The 21,676-nt window shown below is 39.3% G+C and overlaps 1 long non-coding RNA gene across 1 annotated transcript in view; it reads left to right on the forward strand.

Annotated features, from left to right (window-relative positions):
• Window positions 1-438: 438 nt before the first annotated feature.
• Window positions 439-21,676, forward strand: part of LOC137201682 (uncharacterized) — a 208,086-nt gene continuing 186,848 nt past the window's right edge. Inside the window, exons 1-2 of the long non-coding RNA XR_010932279.1 lie at window positions 439-642; window positions 18,335-18,441. This is a non-coding gene — a long non-coding RNA (uncharacterized lncRNA). The remainder of the gene's footprint in view (window positions 643-18,334; window positions 18,442-21,676) is intronic.

The following is a 21,676-nucleotide window of genomic DNA, read 5'->3' on the forward strand; positions in this document are numbered from 1 at the left end:
AGCCAGCAGTGTGGATATTGGGGTAAAATGAGATGAAGTTTATGGAATAGCAGAAAATACAGAGGTGAGAGTGTGTATGAAGAATAACAGGGGGTTCCTTGTAGCTGGAGTGGAGGGAGCAAGGGGCATAATGGGAGAAGGTGAGGCCAGAGGGGATGGCGGGGGTAGGGTGGGATCAATCAGGGGAGGGCAGTGTAAGGTTTTGGCTTTTATGGAGTGAGATGAGAAGCCATTGGAGAGTTTCAGGTTAAAGAATGAGTTAATCTGACTGCCATCCTAAAAAGAATCATATTAAGACCAGGTGGAAAACAGACTATAATTTTAAAGTTGTTATGGACTGAGTGGTATCCCCCCAAATCCATATGCTGAAGCCCTAACCCCCAGTGTGAATGTGTTTGGAGATAAGGCCTTCAAGGAGGTAATTAAGATTGAATGAGGTCATAATATTGGGGTGCTAAGGACTAGTGTTCTTGTGAGAAGGGGAAAAGACACCAGATCTCTCTCTCTCCTCCGACAAGGGCACAGGGGAAAGGCTGTATGAGGAAACAGCAAGAAGGCAGCCATCAACCAGCTGAAAAGAGAGGCCTCACCAGAAGTCAGCCCCGATGCCACCTTGATCTTGGACCTCTAGCATGTAGAACCGTAAGAAAATGTATTTCTGTGATTTAAGCCACCCAGTGTGTGGTATTCTGTGATGGTAGCCCTAGCAAGTTGATACAAGGGTAACATCTGCTATTATAACAAAGGGAAGAAGTGGCAGACATGTCAGATGTTGCTGATGTTTCAGTGAAGTTGGAATTCACAATGATTGGCAATTGGGAAAACCCTGGTGACCCTGATATGGCTGTTTCATTGGATCAGAGTGAGCTGAAGAGAGAATGGGAAAAGGGGAAGTAAAGACCAAACATGGACACATTTTAGAAGAATTGGAATATAAAAAGGAATAGTGAAATGGAGTAGTAACTTGAGGGTGACTGTGGGAACATGAGAGGGGTCCTTTAAGATGAGAGATCCTAAAACAGGTTTTACGTTGATAGGAACAATCTAGTAGAGAAAGAAAAAAATGTCATGATCTGTAAGAGGGAGGGAGAATTGTTGAGTGGCCCTAGGAGGTGAGATCTGTGTTCAAGTGTGGACCTTGGTCTTAAATAGGAACACAGACAGTTCGTTCACTGTACCAGGAAAAGGTAGGGTAAATGGGTGCTGATGCAAGTCAGTCAATAGACATTGACAGTAGAAGAATGTGGGCGCTCTTTTCTGATGGCTTCAACATTATCAACAACACAGGAAGCAGGGTCATCAGCTGTGAGCAAGGACCAGGAGAAAGGTATGGAGGGTTGAGGAGAGATGAGAAGGTGTGAAAGAGTCTTCTAGAAGATGCGGGGAGGGGCGTGAATACAGTCAGCAAATGTAGAATTGTTGCTTGACCTCCACGATTATGGGTTTAGAGTGAGATAGAAGAACTAAGGGCTTTTCTTCAGCCTTGTTCAACTTTGGGGCTGTAGGTGCAGAGGAGACAGAGTTGGTTTAACCAGCACTGGGATTTTGCAGGGTCTGTCAGTCAGGCTACAGTCAGAGGACAAGAACCACATCAGGAACTGGAACAGGGAACATTTAATAGAAACAATACCTAGGCGAACCAGGGCTAACTGTTAAAGGGGTAAGGATAACTCTAAGGTACGCAGAGGTTGCCACTGCAGAGAGTGGCTTCCAGGTCTCAGGCTGAAGGAAACGTGAACACAGAAGGAATCTGGAAACCTGGAGGAGGGCCACACAGGACTGAGGTTCAGGTCTCTGAGGAGAGAGCATGGCTGCTGTAGGAGCTGTGTGCTGAAGAGTGATGCTGACCAGTGGACGGTGCCACTATGCTGGGTGCTGCTGGGATGTCCACGAGCCAATCCGCTTGTGTCACGAAGTAAACACGACACCAGAAGTGCCTTCTTCCTCCTCCAGGCTCGCAGGCTCCCTCCAGGGCCCTCTATTGGCAGGGCCTGTCTTGGAGCAGCAGGTAAAGAAGAAATGAAGTCTGCAGAACCCAGCTCCCACATCATAGAGCAGGGCAGCCAAGGGTGGGTTTGGACTGAAAGGCAGGAACAGTAACTGGCACAACCAGGTGAGCCCAAGGGAAAGGGAGAGAGGGCAAGAAAGTGGAGGCTGTTAGCCAGGGAGGGATTATAATAATGAATCATGGAATCTTACCAGAGAAAGCAGGGAGGAGAGGAAAAAGGAGGTGAGGGGCAGTAGAAAGAAGTAGGATTTGGGGTCACCATGTACTGCAGTCCATGTGAATGACAGTCTCTAGAAGTATGCAGAGCATGACCTGCTCCACTGTTTGCCAAGGCCCTGGAAGGCACCACGGGACTCAGTGGGACCAAAGAGAGATTGGAGGAAGGTTCTAGGCACGAGCAAATCTGGTCTTGCTCTGCCACTTTCCAACATCTTCATAAAGCTCTACTAGACTGATCCAGTTGAAGAAAGTCAGCCGATAAACTAATTTCTAAGATCTTTCCATTTACTCTAAGGAACATGGAGAAGGTCAATGTCCACCCACACTGTTATTAAACATTGCAAAACTCAGGACTCTTTCAGTGCGTTTCTCCTTTATTTTCTAAGCCAAGAAAGACAAAACCAAGAGCTTTAGTTCCAGTAATTGTATAGCCAAGCAATGAAGTATTAGATATGTTTTCCAAACCACTTGAAGAATCTCATCTTCCCCTGCATCTTCATTTCCTCCACGTCTCCCTGTACCCGCCCTCTTTAGAATCACTGACCTAAACATATAATTGTCTAATAGGGGAATTTCAGCTATCTCCTAGAAGCCACCCGGGAAAAAATCTCAGGCTCGAAGCGTTTTACCCCTAAAAATCATAGTAGTAACTGACGGCGGACTCTGCCTGCGGTAACTATAACCTGTCAGAGTTCACAGGTGCTTGCTTATCGCAAGGATGCGTGAATCACACCAGTCTCACATTTCTTAGGAGGGGCCCACCCTCCAGCAATATATATATATTTTTTTACATATTTCTTGGAGTATAATTGCTTTACAATGGTGTGTTAGTTTCTGCTTTATAACAAAGTGAATCAGTTGTACATATGTTCCCATATCTCTTCCCTCTTGCGTCTCCCTCCCTCCCACCCTCCCTATCCCACCCCTCCAGGCGGTCACAAAGCACCGAGCTGATCTCCCTGTGCTATGCGGCTGCTTCCCACTATCCAGCAATATTTTGACAAAAGGACAGCTTTCAGGAAGGTATAGGATCTTATTTAAGTGAAAAAATAAGTCATAATAATAATAGTCATTTTTCACCCTAGGACCATAAACGAGGCTGAAATGAATGAATCTGCAGAGTCAGAAACACTGCTGATGGCGCTAGGTCAAGTTTGGTTTGGAGCTGTTTATTGACTCGGCATTAGCAGACCCCAGACTCATGTGGGGCAACAAGTGGTGTGCTCTTAATTTCTTTATCTGCCTTTTTTTTTTCAAAAAACCCTACTCATCCAGATCTCTTAAGGGTAAGCTGCCTCCTTTTTTTTTTTCTTAGCACCACCTGGCATGCAGGATCCTAGTTCCCCGACCGGGGATTGAACCCGTGTCCCCTGTAGTGGAAGTTCAGAGTCTTAACCACTGGACCGCCAGGGAAGGCCCTTGCTGCCTCTTTTTAATCTACCTATGCAATGTGAAATTCAGAGCGTATTACACCACCGTCCAATAAAGGTGGGCTTTTAAAGGAGAACTGGAGAGTGATACACAGGGTTTCCTAATCACTACACCTAACTGCAAAGAGGGGTGAAGAATTTTTCATGAGGATCTGAACTATAATTAAGCACAAATAATCAACTATGAACTTTCTGTTATTTTAGCAGTGTGTTCTGAGGCTACCACAATTTTCCCAGCAGGACATAGATTACTGTTTGTGGTAAATCAAATGAGTATGAAAAAAACGGCATACAACCAAGTGGGAAATCAGGGAGGTAAGACTCCAAGAAAGTAGTTCTAAGAATTCCTGAGTCAGGAAGAGGTAGGAGACGTTTTAGAGGCTAAATGGAGAAGAATTAAATAAAAAGAAAAACCCAAATAAACATGAAATGGAGGAAGGGGCAGGTGGAGAGGCAGGACTGAAAGGCAGGTATAGGGATCATATCTCTAACCAGCTGGGGAGATCAATCAAAAGCAATCATTTTCCAACCTAGACTTCATTAGAAAAGTCTTCACTCCATGGGGACAAATTCAGCTTCTAATTTTTTTTTACCCACAGCAGTTGATTACTGGATGGGCAAGGTACACGCAGAATAGGATTTCTTATTGTGTGGGAGTAAAGATTCTAGAAGGAAGGCTGTTCATTGGGGGGTGAATATGGAAAGTGGAAAAGTGTTCTTGCCCTTCTAAGGTCAGGGGGTTCATTCATTTTTCTTTAATTTCACATTTCTTTGGCATTTCCTAGGTGTTCGGCAAAAACACTTTTTTACATTTGTGAGTCAGACCAATAACTTCGCTCCTTTCATGGTACTTATATTTTGGCTAAAGAGAAAGACAATATACATGTAAGTAATCAAGATAATAGCAGGCAATTATATCCCCTGTGAAGAAATTACAGCAGAATGGTGGGATAGAGTATCCATTTTCTTGCATAGAATGAATTATTAGACACTTTTATCTTTCCTCCCTCCCTCTCTCCTGCTGTCCTTTTCTTCCTCCTTCTCATTCTTCACACATTTTATTAAGCCTGTATTATGTGTCAGGTGTATCTGGTTCATATTTTTATACTCCCTAACCCTCACCCGAGATAGTGTTTCGCACCTAATAGGCACTCTGAAAGTTGTTTGAAAGATTTAGTTATTCACAGACTTTGATTTTAGTAAATGAAGGACATAAGGTGTCAAAAGACAGAAAAGACAAAAATTAAGCATAATTAACACAGAAACAGGTTAAAATTAGATGACAGTGAGCCTTATTGGCACAAATAATGACTATATCAATATGGCATTTGAAATAGCAGGACGGCATCATTTATCTCACTTTTGTGTCTCATCTGTCTTATGAATTCGGAGAAGGCAAGGCATTTTGCCAAATTTAGAAGCAATTCAAATTGTACGTATTAAGAGTTTCTACGGAAACCTGTGTATGTCTGTATTTGATTGCTGGCAAGATAAAAATTTCCTAGTTAAAAGAAAATCAGTTCTTAAAACAATGAGAACGGGAGGGAGGGAGAGAGACAGAGAGACAGTGACAGAGAGACAGAGAGAGAGCGAGAAACCCAATGTGCACAGTTAATTGTAAATAATCAGAATCAGATGGTCTGACCTCTTCTTAAGAGGCAGAAGGGAAAACAAAGGGAAAACAGTGATGGGCAGAATGCATTTTGGAGGTCGTTGCCTTTCATCACAGAACCTTCATGTGTTGGGTGACTAACAAGTTTAGGCCGATTTCCCCTGGTAAAGTAGCTTTGGATGACACAAGCCAAACATTTTTCCTCTTAATTCTCCTGGTAATAGCAATTTATCTTTTTCAAGCAGTGTGAGAATGGAGGAAGGCACACGAATGCAGATGCCAGACCTTTCTTCCCACCTCATATGTAAATGTTATAATAGGATTTACCTGACTTAGCAGTACAGTAGAGTGAAGGCACCCAGAATTCATTTTGATTTCTACTCCCGCTCACAAAGGCTCCATAGGCTTGTAGAAAAGATCAGCATTAAGCAGAAAAAGTCACAGCCCCACTAACACTTTTAGGAAGTGTGGGTTTACCGTAACATACAAACCAATCCGAAATCTAAGTCAGAAAGTTATGGGTGTCTAAGGGTGGAAGACGTAGGCAGATAGATGTTGCAATTGGTATTATGTTGCGTTTCAACATTTTTGCATAAATTCCCTCAACCTAAGGCATATAAACACATATTCATGAAAGAACCCACATGACTATTTTCAGGAGATTACATAAAATATTTATGTCCCTCTGTCCTCCTAACCAATTACTTTCCCTAAGGAAAAAATATAAAAAGTATGAAATGTGATTTAAAAATTTACCTTGTAACAAGTAACTGGCAATTAACTCATTCACAGCCACATTTCTTTGTTCTCGTTACAGCTGGGATGTATTGTAAAATAACTATCACTTTTGAACTTTTCAAACTGGGATCCACCATATCAATGGTGGCAGGCAACTCAAAACACAATGTAGATTTTGTATCAATCACAGTGTCAAACGATCTCATTAGAGTTTCAGGTCTATATGTGGGTGAATTTCAACTACTCCGCGTTTCCTGCGTGAAAGTTTAGCAAAGATTAAGTCATTTACCATAGACAGTTGGCAGAAGTAGCTGAGTAGAAGCTTTGATGAAATGTGTCAATCATTTTCCAGCAACTCTGCCTTTGACAGTCGGCTACCGGGAGTAACCGCTGTCACTAAGCTACACCAATGTGGCTGGAGTTCTTCTGACCTAATATTTCTTCTCTACATTTTTGCCTTTAACTTGTTTGTGAACGCTTTACTTCTACGATTGTTTTTACTCTTAAAATTAACTTTCTGACGATCATACCCTGGAATTCTTTTTCGAAAAAAAAATTGGGGGGGAATAATAAATTTAAGGGATGAGCGTTAGAAGTTGTATGAAGAAACAGCACATAGATAGTACATAATTAAAGAGTGAATGTACCTACTATCCCATTTATATAATATTTTGTTCCCAGTTTTACTTAAGATTAACTACCTACTCTTACTTAGCTTAATTCTCAGAGTCAAATATTGTGTCTGGTCTTGTCCCTCTCATAAGTCTGAAGTAAGTCCAGTGTCTGGTGGTGCTGGTATACAGCATAAACGCTACACATCTGCTTGTGACATAACTATGTAAAGCCAAAAAATCTTGGCCTTCCAAGGGTCTCAGTAACAGATCACTGCAGGAATTATTCCAACTATTTCAAAATCTGAGCTTCCAAAATACTGCACTTCTCTTTCTCTGAGGAATTGGTAGTGATCAGATACTAATAAAATTTGCAGTCTCTGAACATGTACACAAATATCACATAAAATGATAAGCAAATTTAACACGTAGAAAAATGAATTTGAAGCAATGACCATCTGTTATTAAAGCAGTGATCTTACCCAATCTTTACATATGTTTCTTAAACTAAGAGAAGCTACTTTAAATTTATCTTATATAAAAAATAGCACCAGGTTCATGACTTGCGTTTGAAAGTGTCTCATGGAATTCTTAGCCACACAGCAGTATTTTTAGTTAATAACTCAGTAATAACTGAATAGACTGACCTTTTATAATGAAATGTATTAGCCTGGCCATTAGTACCATAAACCAGAAGCAGAGGACCTTCTAATTCAAAACTATCCTCTCAAATTAGCTTAGGTGTGTTTTAAAATTTGAATATTCATTTTAGGATTTTACATGTTGATTTAAGGCATTTGTGAAAAGGCATGTATTAAGGAAAATGAACCAAACAGTAGAAGCATTGTTAAATGTTTTCTAAATATAAAGGAACATAATTTGGGTTTGATTTTTAAAGGAGAATATTTTACTTAAAAAAATTGACAGTTTTGTTGTGAGATCTTGAAAACCTTTAGTAGGTGAATTATCAAGTGGCATTGATTTGAGGGGGAAAAAGACATGTCAACAGATAATTACAATAAAGTGTGATAAGTGCTATTAGGAGGATTTGTGCCAGGTCCTCTGAGAGGGCTCCTCCCCTTCCATATGGGAATTTTGGCAGTGACAGAATCAGGGTGTGGGTGAATTTGCAGAAGTGATGGCAATCAGGTCAGAGGATTAAAGAACGCTTGAAGTAGGGACTTAAAACAGTCTTTCTTCTGATGTTATATTGACTTTGAAGGAAATAATGTTAAATAGGATAGAAAAAAGACATTATTACAATTATCTAAGAACTCACTCTGGCATTCTAATTGAAATTAAAATTCCACCTAAAATTGAATACAGTGATAATACTTAAAATTTATTCAGCACTTTTTGCTTTATAGAGTAATTTCTCATTGTGTTAGCATTTGCTTAAAAAGTAATTTAATTTTTAATATAGTCATTCATATACCATTCATTCATTCAATATATATGCTCTGTGCCAGATACTGTGTCAGGAGTTGATAATTCCGGGAAGAGTAAGACATTGGTCCTGTGTTGTTTACAGGACTGTATGCCACCTAGACTGTGAACATCTTTTTTTTTTTTTTTTTAACATCTTTATTGGAGTATAATTGCTTTACAATGGCGTGTTAGTTTCTGCTGTATAACAAATTGAATCAGCTATACATATACATATATCCCCATATCTCCTCCTTCTTGTATCTCCGTCCCACCCTCCCTGTCTCACCCCTCTAGGTGGTCACAAAGCACCGAGCTGATCTCCCTGTGCTATGCGGCTGCTTCCCACTAGCTGTTTTACATTTGGTGGTGTATATATGTCCATGCCACTCTCTCACTACGTCCCAGCTTACCCTTCCCCCTTCCCATGTCCTCAAGTCGATTCTCTACATCTGTGTATTTATGCCTGTCCTGCCCCTAGGTTCTTCAGAATCATTTTTTTTTTTTTTAGATTCCATATATATGTGTTAGCATACGGTATTTGTTTTTCTCTTTCTGACTTACTTCACTCTGTATGACAGACTCTAGGTCCATCCACCTCACTACAAATACTCGATTTCATTTCTTATTATGGCTGAGTAATACTCCATTGTATACATGTACCACATCTTCTTTATCCATTCATCTGTCGATGGACACTTAGGTGGCTTCCATGTCCTGGCTATTGTAAATAGAGCTGCAGTGAACATTGTGGTACATGACTCTTTTTGATTTATGGTTTTCTCAGGGTATATGCCCAGTAGTGGGATTGCTGGGTCATATGGTAGCTCTATCTTTAGTTTTTTAAGGAACCTCCATACTGTTCTCCACAGTGGCTGTATCAATTTACATTCCCACCAACAGTGCAAGAGGGTTTCCTTTTCTCCACACCCTCTCCAGCATTTATTGTTTGTAGATTTTTTGAGGATGGCCATTCTGACAGGTGTGAGGCGATACCTCATTGTAGTTTTAATTTGCATTTCTCTAATGATTAGTGATGTTGAACATCCTTTCATGTCTTTGTTGGCAATCTGTATATCTTCTTTGGAGAAATGTCTATTTAGGTCTTCTGCCCACTTTTGGATTGTGTTCTTTGTTTTTTTTGATATTGAGCTGCATGAGCTGCTTGTAAATTTTGGAGATTAATCCTTTGTCTTTTGCTTCAAATGCAAATATTTTCTCCCATTCTGAGGGTTGTCTTTTCGTCTGGTTTATGGTTTCCTTTGCTGTGCAAAAGCTTTTAAGTTTCATTAGGTCCCATTTGTTTATTTTTGTTTCTTTTTCCATTTGACTAGGAGGTGGGTCAAAAAGGATCTTGCTGTGATTTGTGTCATAGAGTGTTCTGCCTATGTTTTCCTCTAAGAGTTTTACAGTGTCTGGCCTTATACTTAGGTCTTTAATCCATTGTGAATTTATTTTTGTGTATGGTGTTAGGGAGTGTTCTAATTTCATTCTTTTCCATGTAGCTGTCCAGTTTTTCCAGCACCACTTATTGAAGAGGCTGTCTTTTCTCCATTGTATATTCTTGCCTCCTTTATCAAAAATAAGGTGACCGTATGTGCGTGGGTTTACCTCTGGGCTTTCTATCCTGTTCCATTGATCTGTATTTCTGTTTTTGTGCCAGTACCATACTGTCTTGATTACTGTAGCTTTGTAGTATAGTCTGAAGTCTGGGAGCCTGATTCCTCCAGCTCCGTTTTTTTTTCTCGAGATTGCTTTGGCTATTCGGGGTCTTTTGTGTTTCCATACAAATTGTGAAACTTTCTGTTCTAGTTCTGTGAAAAATGCCAGTGGTAGTTTGATAGGGATTGCACTGAATCTGTAGATGGCTTTGGGTAGTATAGTCATTTTCCCAGTGTTCATTCTTCCAATCCAAGAACATAGTATATCTCTCCATCTGTTTGTATCATCTTTAATTCCTTCATCAGTGTCTTATAGTTTTCTGCATACAGGTCTTTTGTCTCCTTAGGTAGGTTTATTCCTAGGTATTTTATTCTTTTTGTTGCCATGGTAAATGGGAGTGTTTCCTTAATTTCTCTTTCAGATTTTTCATCATTAGTGTATAGGAATGCAAGAGATTTCTGTGCATTAATTTTGTATCCTGCTACTTTACCAAATTCATTGATTAGTCCTAGTAGTTTTCTGGTAGCATCTTTAGGATTCTCTATGTATGTGTCATGTCATCTGCAAACAGTGACAGCTTTACTTCTTCTTTTTCGATTTGAATTCCTTTTATTTCATTTTCTTCTCTGATTGCTGTGGCTAAAACTTCCAAATCTATGTTGAATAATAGTGGTGAGAGTGGACAACCTTGTCTTATTCCTGATCTTAGTGGAAATGGTTTCAGTTTTTCACCATCGAGCACGATGTTGGCTGTGGGTTTGTCATATATGGCCTTTATTATGTTGATGTAAGTTCCCTCTATGCCTACATTCTGGAGAGTTTTTATCGTAAGTGGGTGTTGAATCTTGTCAAAAGCCTTTTCTGCATCTATTGAGATGATCATGTGGTTTTTCTCCTTTAATTTGTTCATATGGTTTATCACATTGCTTGATTTGTGTACATTGAAGAATTCTTGCATTCCTGGAATAAACCCCACTTGATCTGGTGTATGATCCATTTAATGTGCTGTGGGTTTCTATTTGCTAGTATTTTGTTGAGGATTTTTGCATCTATGTTCATCAGTGATATTGACCTGTAGTTTTCTTTCTTTGTGACATCTTTGTCTGGTTTTGGTATCAGGGTGATGGTGGCCTTGTAGAATGAGTTTGGGAGTGTTCCTCCCTCTGCTATGTTTTGGAAGAGTTTGAGAAGGATAGGTGGTAGCTCTTGTCTAAATGTTTGATAGAGTTCACCTTTGAAGCCGTGTGGTCCTTGGGCTTTTGTTTGTTGGAATTTTTTTTTTTTTTTTTTTTTTGTGGTATGCAGGCCTCTCACTGTTGTGGCCTCTCCCGTTGCGGAGCACAGGCTCCGGACGCACAGACTCAACGGCCATGGCTCACGGGCCCCGCTGCTCCGCGGCATGTGGGATCTTCCCAGACCGGGGCACGAACCCATGTCCCCTACATCGGCAGGCGGACTCCCAACCACTGCGCCACCAGGGAAGCAGTGTGGGAAGATTTTTAATCACATAGACTATGAACATCTTTGAGGGCTAAGGTATTTGTAGCATTTAGGTACTCGTGAAATGTTCATTGAATGAATAAGTCAGTGCATGTTTTGATCAATGTGGCAAATGATAAACTTATTGGTGCTGGAGTTAGAAGACCTGATTTTAAGTTTCAGCTTGGATATACTAGTATGATACTGGAAAGTTCACTTAGCCTTTTTCAGTCTCAGTTTCCTCAATGTCATGTAGAATCATCTCTCTCTTATAAGGTTTTCATGAGGATGGATGTGAAAGTGCTTTCTAATCTAAAATGCTGTGCTATTTAGATGTTAGTCATCACTGCAAATAAGATTCCAGTATTCTACATTCTAGAGCAACATTTAAAGGGAAGTGATTCTATCAGAAGTAAAGCAATGTAGCCTTTCCAGAATAGATAAATCAAGCGTGCTGGTCATGGCAGGATGCCAGGTACCCTGGGGGAAATACATCAACTATTAGAATCAGAGGTCAAGACAGAAGGCTGTATAGATGAGCAGACTAAAGGGCACTGGAAGTGTGACTTGTAGGTAGCGCAGATCTTAAAGAGCTGTAACTGAAGGTACAGTGTTCTACGTCTGACTAGCAACAAGGCAAGCTTGCTTCAAGGGCAGTGAATGGTTCCAGCTGTCATCACACAGACATCTGGATTTTGGTTTTGGTATTCTGACAATATTTGGAACTCCACTGAATGGGAGCTAAGGAACTGGATGGGTTTATAGATAAAAGGGTATCATGGATGTTGATAAAAACATGTGAAGACAAAATTAATTGAACTGAGGTGGGGTTCATAGGCTGGATGACAGGGATCATAATTACGATACTATTACTACCACCACTACGACCAATATGTTGACAGTTTACCAAGCATTCTACCTTATTTCTATTAACAATCATAAAAAGCTTGTAAAGCACTTATTCTCGTTTTATTTTACAGATACAAGCATACATTCATAGAAGCATATACATGCTGATAAGTGACTTACAAGCATCAGGTGCCACACTGTAAGCAAATTGACTCAGCTCTTACAAATCCAGGTCCCCTGCTAATTCATGTGAGATGCCTGCTTCTTTATGTCAGGACATCAGGATGTCAGGGTGCAGTACAGCTTGGACTGGGGGAACAGCATTTGCTACAGGATGCCTTGAATTATTTTTTACATATATATGTTTTCTCCCTTATGAAGTGGAAGCTTCTTTTTTTTAATTAATTTTATTGGAGGATAGTTGATTTACAATGTTTTATTAGTTTCAGGTGTACAGCACAGCGATTCAGTTATGCATATACATACATTCATTCTTTTTCAGATTCTTTTCCCATATAGGTTATTACAGAATATTGAGTAGAGTTTCCTGTGCTATACATTAGGTTCTTCTTGATTATCTACTTTATGGTAGTGTGTGTATGTTAATCCCGAGTTCCTAATTTATCCCTCCCCACCATGTTTCCCCTTTGGTAACCATAGGTTTGTTTTTTGATGTCTGTGAGTCTGTTTCTGTCTTGTAAATAAGTTCATTTATATCCTTTTTAAAAAATTAGATTCCACATGTGAGCGATATCGTATGATATTTGTCTTTCTCTGTCTGACTTACTTCACTTAATATGATAATCTCTAGGCCCACCCATGTTGCTGCAAATGCCATTATTTCGTTCTTTTTTATGGCTATATTCCGTTGTACATATTCCATTGTATGTATGTACCACATCTTCTTTATCCATTCCTCCGTCAATGGACATTTATGTGGCTTCCATGTCTTGGCTGAAGTGGAAACTTCTTTAGAGCAGTAAACACGATCTTATTGTCCTTTTTCAAAGGGCAGTATGAGTACCTAGTAGATTGGATAAATTGATTTTAGCAATTATTTATATTATAATAATAAGCTATTCCATTCAAATAGTTAGCCATTCTTTCCGTCTCTAACACAAATATACCAGTTTCACTACTGAGCCCATTTCTTTTCCATTGGGCTAGATCTCTCTAATATATCCCACAACCAGCACATCATGGCAAGCCTCATCAGGCAGGGAGGTTCCTAAGCATGGCTCCTTGATGACTTCTTTGTCCATGACCATGATCCTCTCTACTATAAACATAGCACATGGCACACCTAATCTGCAATGCATCATCCCTTTTTTTTCCTGCTTGCTTCTCCATTCTTCAAAATTAATATTTCAAAATTAAATATTCAGCTTAGTAAAGGAAGGAGAGACAAAAGGGAAAACATAATAAGTTGAAGTAGAATGAATGAAGAAAAACAAATTAAAGAAACGTCGGACTTTAAAACATTACTTGTATTCAAAATTAATTTGCATGTCTACTTATTCATAGAATGGAAGCTTAGGTGAGACCAGAATATGAGAGAGACACCCATTTTTATTGTTTATGAAGCTGCTTCTGGTAGTGTAGGATGTGTCTGGCTCTCATTGCATACCAGATTCTTTCTTACCTGGCCAGATCTTTTTAGAAACCAGCTAGCAAGGGCTTCACAGGGTGGCCAGCTGGAATTGACAGAGCTGGGACCGATGGCTGCAAAAAACCCTTACTTGGCAGTCCTCAACCAGCAGGCTGTAACAGAAACATCTTGGGAGCTTTTCTGGCTGTCCAGGCCCATTCATCCTCTTGCCAATGAGATATCAGATTGTCTCATGGAGCATGTAAAAGTTGAAAAATCTTCTGGTTGATTGGACTCCCTCTGCCTATCGTTGGTCTGAGGATTGCTGGCTAGGGGTTAATTTTTGAATTCAGTCACTTCTGGATTCGAGTCTTGGCCACTTGCCAGCTCTGGATAAACTACATACACTCTGATCATCTTATTCTCTCATTTGGAAAATGCTATTAGTAACTCCTGAAATACTTAGACAAAATAGGCTAAAATATGTGCAAGACCTGTACAGTGAAAAATTTTTTTTAAAAAGACTGATAAGAGAAATTTAAAAAGACCTAATTAATCAGAAAGTTATATTCATAGATTGGAAGATTTAATATAGTTAAGAGTAATTCTTCACAAATTGATAAACATCAACATATATTCCATACAGAATCAATCTAAAGCCAATAAAAATCTCAGTGTGAGTGTGATTTATAGATAAAATGATGAGCTGATCCCAAAATTTCCAAGGAGATGCAAAGGAGCTGGACTAGACAAAAACAATTTTGCGGCTTCCCTGGTGGCGCAGTGGTTGAGAGTCCACCTGCCGATGCAGGGGACATGGGTTCATGCCCCGGTCCGGGAGGATCCCACATGCTGCGGAGAGGCTAGGCCCATGAGCCATGGCCCCTGGGCCTGCACGTCCGGAGCCTGTGCTCCACAATGAGAGAGGCCACAACAGTGAGAGGCCCGCGTACCGCAAAAAAAAAAAAAGAAAAAAAACAATTTGGAAAAGAGAAAAGATGTCGATGATGGAAAAGATGGAAAACTTACACTATCTGATTTCAAGACCTACTATAAAATCATAGTAGTAAATACAGCATGATATTGGCATAATGATAGACATAGAGATCAGTGGAATGGAAGAGTGTTCAATTGATTTTTCACAAAGGTGCCAGGATAATTCATTGAGGAATTGAATTTTTAAATTAATTTTTTTGAAATCAGTTATATGTATGGAAAAAAAAGAATCTCTACCCCTACTTCACAATATACATTAAAATAAACTGGAGATGGATCATAGATCTAAAGACAAGTAATGAAAATATAAAACATATAGAAGAAAACAGAAAAAAACTTTTTAACATTGGGGTAGGCAAAGATTCCTTAGGACACATAAAGCATACAAGAAAATAGTTGATACATTAGACTGCATCAAATTAAAAGCTTCTGCTCTTCCAAAGACCCCATTGAGTAAATGAAAAGGAAAGTAAAAAACTGAGGAAAACACTTGCAATATCTTAACAAAGAACTGGAATCCAGAATGGATCAATTACTCCTACAATTCACTAAGAGGCAAACAACTCTCCAAAATGAGCAAGAGATTTGAACATATACTTTTAAAAAGAAGATGTATAATGTCCAGTAAACACATGAAAAGATGCTGAACAGTATTAGTTGTTAGGGAAATTCAAGTTAAAACCAAAACCAATACAACTTCACACCCACTAGAATGGTTAAAATGAAAAAGACTGACAATACTTAGTGTTGGTGAAGAAGTGGATCAATGGAAAAAAAAAGCCCTCATGTTTTGCTTGAGGGCATATAAAGTAGTACAATCACTTTGGGAAACAGTTTGACGGTTCCTTATAAAATTAAATATTCTCTCATACCTAACAATTCTACTCCTAAGTATACATCCAAGAGAAATGAAAACGTCATGTCCACAGTAAGGTATGTATACAAATGCTCATAGCAGCTTTTTAAATAACAGCCCCAAACTGGAAGCGACTCAGATATCTATCCACTGGTGAATGGGTAAGTAAATTGTGTTTTAGCCATAAAATGGGATATTACCCAGCAATAAAACTGAATGAATTGATACAGCAACACTGGTGAATCTCAAAATATAATGCTGGGAAAAAGAAATCAGACACAAAAAAGTATACACTGTATCATTCCATTTAAGTGAAATTTTAAAACAGGTAAAAAGAATGCATTGTGACAAATCAGATCCGTGGTTGCCTGGGTGAGGAAAGAGAGTGCTTGACCCAAAAGGGATTAAAGAGAACAGTTTGAAATGTTCTGTATTTTGGTTTACATGGTGGTCACATCATATATTCATCTAACAAAACTCATCAAACTTTATGCTTAAAATGAATTCATATTATTGTTTAAAATTGTACCTCAATATAACTGACTTTGAAAAAATCCTGTCACCTGTAATTCCCGTGAGGAAAAGAACTTATACACACATATGCACACAATATATACATACACGTGCTATTTTATATATATATATATATATATATAGTACTTAGCAAGTGTCTTGCATATAGTAACAAAAAGAATAAATAAATTGTATATTTAATCTACTCTTACTGTTGTCATCAGGAGACTCTGAGTCTTATTGAAAATCAGGGCAATGGTAGAAATATATGGGAGTGTGGACTCATCAGTTAAATGTCGGTCAGACGTCTGAAATTTTAGAGGGACTTACATGCCATCTTTTAAAAATAGAAACTTAAAAATGTATTGGGATAATCTGAGAGATCATCAGTAGTCTAAGGTTGTGTGCATATAAGAATGAAATACAAAATATAAAATGAAATACAAATGAATGAAATACAAAATGTAAGCTATGGTCATTATAGAGTGCCAGCAACTTATAGACAAAGACTCTGATTAAAAATTTTAAAAACCGGGCCTCCCTGGTGGCGCAGTGGTTGAGAGTCCGCCTGCCGATGCAGGGGACACGGGTTCGTGCCCCGGTCCGGGAGGATCCCACGTGCCGCGGAGCGGTTGGGCCCGTGAGCCGTGGCCGCTGAGCCTGCACGTCTGGAGCCTGTGCTCCGCGACGGGAGAGGCCACAACAGTGAGAGGCCCGCGTACCGCAAAAAAAAAAAAAAAAAAAAAAAAAAATTTTAAAAACCCAAAACAACAGCAACAACAATAACAAAGGAAAAAAACCTACACACAAATGAAGAAGATATTTTGTTAGCATATATGTAGGTTCTTCAATGAGAGTTGGTAAATATTGCAAGAGAAAAATTTGCAAGAGAAAGTTTTGTTGTTCTTTTAGATGCTTCATTTTGAAGAATCTGAAAGACATCCTTTACTGTGGGCATTGGTGCCATATTCATACTAAGAACATGGGTACCATGATACAGGAACAAACGAACCATCAAAATGAAGTGGAAACTCGGTAGTGAACCAGCAGTGAGAGGCGATGCTGGACACCTCTCTGAGGCAAACTCCAAATGAACTGGAAAGTAACCCAGCCAGAAAAATTAAGTAATGGATTTGTGTCATCTTCTGGGTTCTGTACATTTGGGATGGGCTACCAGTGAAATTGTTTTGAATCTGGCAATGGACTTGACTCATGTGCCTTTCCAAAGGACTGTGGCCTTAAACTTAGGTAAAGAACAAAAAATATATGACATATTTATAGGATGGTTTATAGAAAAAATATTTGTAGTACTAAATTCAATGTTCAATGCAAGTTTTTAGAGCTGATTTTTCTACTTAAAATCTTCTGATCCATCAACCACATACCAACCAACCACAACATAAAAACCAGATGCCGTCTTAGGCTGTAAGATGACTAGCCTCTGCGCTGAAATGGCAAGGTAGGGAGTACGGGCTGTAGAGATTTCATTAGGAGGGCTGATTGTGAGGGAAGAACATGAAAACTATGTTGGGTAAGGAATGAATGAAAAGAGAAGGGTCAAATATTTGAAAATCTGTCAGTAAAAGAGAAAATAAGAATTTTTCTTTCCAGCTCCCAGGGCTGGAAACAAAGCCAACGGGTGGAAGTTACAACGTGGGAGATTTGAACTTGAATCATTGTAAAATGTGGGTTTTCAGATGTTCTGCCTCTGCTGGAGTATTTTTGGGGGAGGGGGAGAAATTGCCACAAGGCAGCTCCGTCTCCAGTGAATGGCTCTCCCTGTTAACAGCGAGGAACCGTTTCATAGTTAAAAGAGCAGACTCTAGAGTTTGAATTTCTTCTCTGCCTGTGCTTCCTACATGACACTGGACACATGGCTTAAGCTTTCTGAGCTCATTTTCTCCGACTTGAGAATGGTACTTTCCTCATAACATTTTTATGACAGACTAATACACAGATGGTACTTAGCACAGGATCTAGTACTTAGTAAGTGTACATTAAATGTTACGTACTGGGCTTCCCTGGTGGCTCAGTGGTTGAGAGTCCGCCTGCCGATGCAGGGGACGTGGGTTCGTGCCCCGGTCCGGGAGGATCCCACGTGCCGCGGAGCGGCTGGGCCCGTGAGCCGTGGCGGCTGGGCCTGCGCGTCCGGAGCCTGTGCTCCGCAGCGGGAGAGGCCGCAGCTGTGAGAGGCCCGCGTACAGCAAAAAAAAAAAAAAAAAAAAAAAAAAAATGTTACGTACTAATGACAATTACTACCTTTCTGGGGAATTGAGGTGGAGATTTCTGTGTGAAATGGGAGGTTGGGCAAGATGATCTCTAAAATTTCTTCCAATTCTATGTTTCAGTGGTTCAGCGTGTTGGGAAACAGCCTTCGTCTCAGAGGTTTGCGGCTCCTTGGAAAGTGACATCTAGCCTTCGTTGTGGAATTGTATTCCATGAAGGTTTTGAAATGGTAAGCCTCATCTAGGTTAGATTTCACGTGAATTTTCAAGCCAGTTAAAATGCTTACAGATGAGGCCGGGTTCTCTCTCCAGCAAGTCCTTTATCCACTTCGCATGTGTGATATTCTCAGAATGGAGCACAATGCCTTTTTCTGTTTTGTTTTGTTTTGTTTTGCCCCAAGCACTCTACGTAAGTATGGAGGGCATAGTTATATGAGAGTTTATTAGAACATATTGGTCAACAGACTAAAATAGATAAATGAATCTCCACCCAATTATAAATCAATCCATATTTATTAAACACATACTAACACATGCTATGACATAGACATATGCTAAGCACGGGAAATCCTACTCATCAAAGTCCAAATTAAATGATGCCGATGTGTATCATTTTCTATTGCTGTGTAACAGAAGATCCCCCAAATGAATGATCTTTTTGGTCTTAATTCAGCCACACAGTTCTTCTGGTCTTGGTTGTGGTCAGCTTCATCTTGGCTAGGCAGCTCTGCTTATGGCGGGTAGGTGGGATGTTGGCAGGAGTTATGGAGTGACGTGTCTCATTTTTCATCAGGCTAGCCTTGTTCTAATTGCAGAATCAGGGGTTCAAGAGAAAGAACTGAATCTGCAAGGCCTCCAGAGCCTCGGCTTAGAACTGACACATCATCCTTCTCACCAAACCCTAGTGACCAAAGCAAATCACAAGCCCAGCCCATACTCAAAAGGTGGAGTAATAGATCCCACCTCTTCATGGGAAGATCTGCAACATTGCAGAGAGCATAGACCAGGAAGACCAGTAATTGGGGCCATTAGTGCAATCTGTCTTCCACAAGATGCAATCATCAAATAGACAAGAAATGCTAATATCACCCTGATACAGAATCAGACACTCTGCAAGACATTGTAAGAGATAAACCATATTCACTGTACAAAGCGTCTTGGAAGTAATAGAAAGGTGAGCTACACAGGGGCTCTGTCAGTTCTGCCTTTCTTTACTTAGACAGTGTTCCCAACAAAAGTCCAATAAGCTGATAAATATATAAAAATTTAAAACAGTAGATACAGCAATTATAAAATATTGTCCAGAGTAATTTAACCAAAGGTACCAGTGTAAATAGCCAGTGATGTGAGTGTTGCAGAGGTATGATGAGTAATTATATAGTGTGAGAACCAGGGACTTCTGTTTACAGATAAGGAGTTAAACTCTCACAGCAGTGCTAGAGAAGACTTTTGAATTAATGATCAATTTCAAACAAAGCATTTAATGTTACCACTTGAAATGTTTCAGTAATAATTCAAATGGTTTAATTCTAAGACACTTATGATTAAATTTCAAATAAGCTAAGGTATTATTAGACATTTATGGGCAAAAATCATTTTTCCCCCCTGCAAATTAAATGTTCTTCTTTGACAACGATTCAAGTTATGATGGGGGTCCTTGTTTCCTTTTAATTACAGCCCAAACACTTATATGGATAAAGCAGCAATATGATCGCTATTTCATTTTGGAGCCATTATTACCGAAATGCAAAATATCTCAATCTCTCACCCTGTCCCCCGCCTCCCAGGTTTTCTTTTTAATCCCATAAAAGCATCTGTCTTTGATTTCAAGTGGAGTACCTGCTGTGCAGGATGCAATGCAAATCCAATTTGTGTGTAACAAAACCAAATGGGCTGAAATGAACTCTGCATTTTAAAGATGTTTTTGTTTAATCATCGCCATCCCTCGTCTTTAATGAATGCATAATCAAGTTAAACTTCAGGCAAGAAGTGGAATGGCTCTTCTTAAGACAGAGAAAGCAAATTCCTGTGATATCCCTCATTGCTGTTCTGCCTCCTATTCCTGCGTTGGCAGGAAAGAAAGAAGAAAGATCTTCAAATGCATATTATGGCAAACTGTTGAGAACCATGGCGTGAGCAGTACTACTGCTCATTTTTCTCTGCTATCTTCAGAAATCATTATAATTATTGTTTAGAGCAGAAAGTGAGGATGCAGGATTCCTGGGTTCTTATTTTGTTCTCCTTTTTTCTGTATCTCATGGAAGACAGGAGGTATAATAATAAAGTACTTTGGGCATTTAGAGGAGGATACGCCATGAGGCATTTCTGAGCCACACGTCATCTACCCTAAATGTTGGTATGTAATTTCCTCAGTACAGAAGGTCTTTCTGGTAGTGAACTTGTGTGGTTCTTTCTTTTAGAAGGAGAGCATCTTCTCCAAAGACCTTATGATGTCAGATGACTTAAAAAAATTTTTTTTAAATTGAAGTATAGTTGATTTACAACGTTGTGCTAGTTTCTAGTGTACAGCAAAGTGACTCAGTTATATATACATATATATTCTTTTTCAGATTATTTTCCCTTATAGGTTATTACAAAATATGGAGTAGAGTTCCCTGTGCTATACAGTAGGTCGTTGTTGGTTATCTATTTTATATATAGTAGTGTGTGTATGTTAACCCCAAACTCCTAATTTATTCCTCTTCACCCCTTTCCCCTTTGGTAACCATAAATTTGTTTTCTATGTCTGTGGTTCTATTTCTGTTTTGTAAATAACTGCATTTGTATTCTTTTTTTTTAGAGTCCACATATAAGCGATATCATATGATATTTGTCTTTATCTGGCTTACTTCACTTAGTATGATAATCTCTAGGTCCATCCATGTTGCTGTAAATGGCATTATTTCATTCGTTTTATGACTGAGTAATATTCCATTATGTCTCTCTTTCTCTCTCTCTCTCTCTCTCTCTCTCTATATATATATATATATATACCACATCTCTGAAGAAAACTATAATTTGAAAAGATACATGCACCCCAATATTCAGTGTAGCACTATTTACAATAGCCAAGACATGGAAGCAACCTAAATGTCTACCGACAGATGAATGGATAAAGAAGATGTGGTATATATGTACACCAGAATATTACTCACATGAGTTTTGTATAGTCATAATACTGGACAAATTAATTCCAAACAAGGAAATGGGATGAGAGAATATTTTATAATGATAGACCTTAGAGATCATCTAATTTACTCATTTTACAGATGAGAAAGCTGAGCTTGAAATGTATACTGACTGATGTGGAGTCAGATCGTTAATGAGTAGGAGAGTTGGAGCTGGAACGCTGGTCTCTTGGTCCTCAGTCTTTACAAAGCAATCCTGCAGTATAACACTGAGTTACTGCAACACAGCGATGAACCTCACAAAGGAAATATATTCTAGAAGAATCGTTAAGGGATG

This window comes from Pseudorca crassidens, chromosome 11 (assembly GCF_039906515.1).
Source record: "Pseudorca crassidens isolate mPseCra1 chromosome 11, mPseCra1.hap1, whole genome shotgun sequence".
NCBI classification, from domain to species: Eukaryota; Metazoa; Chordata; class Mammalia; order Artiodactyla; family Delphinidae; genus Pseudorca; species Pseudorca crassidens.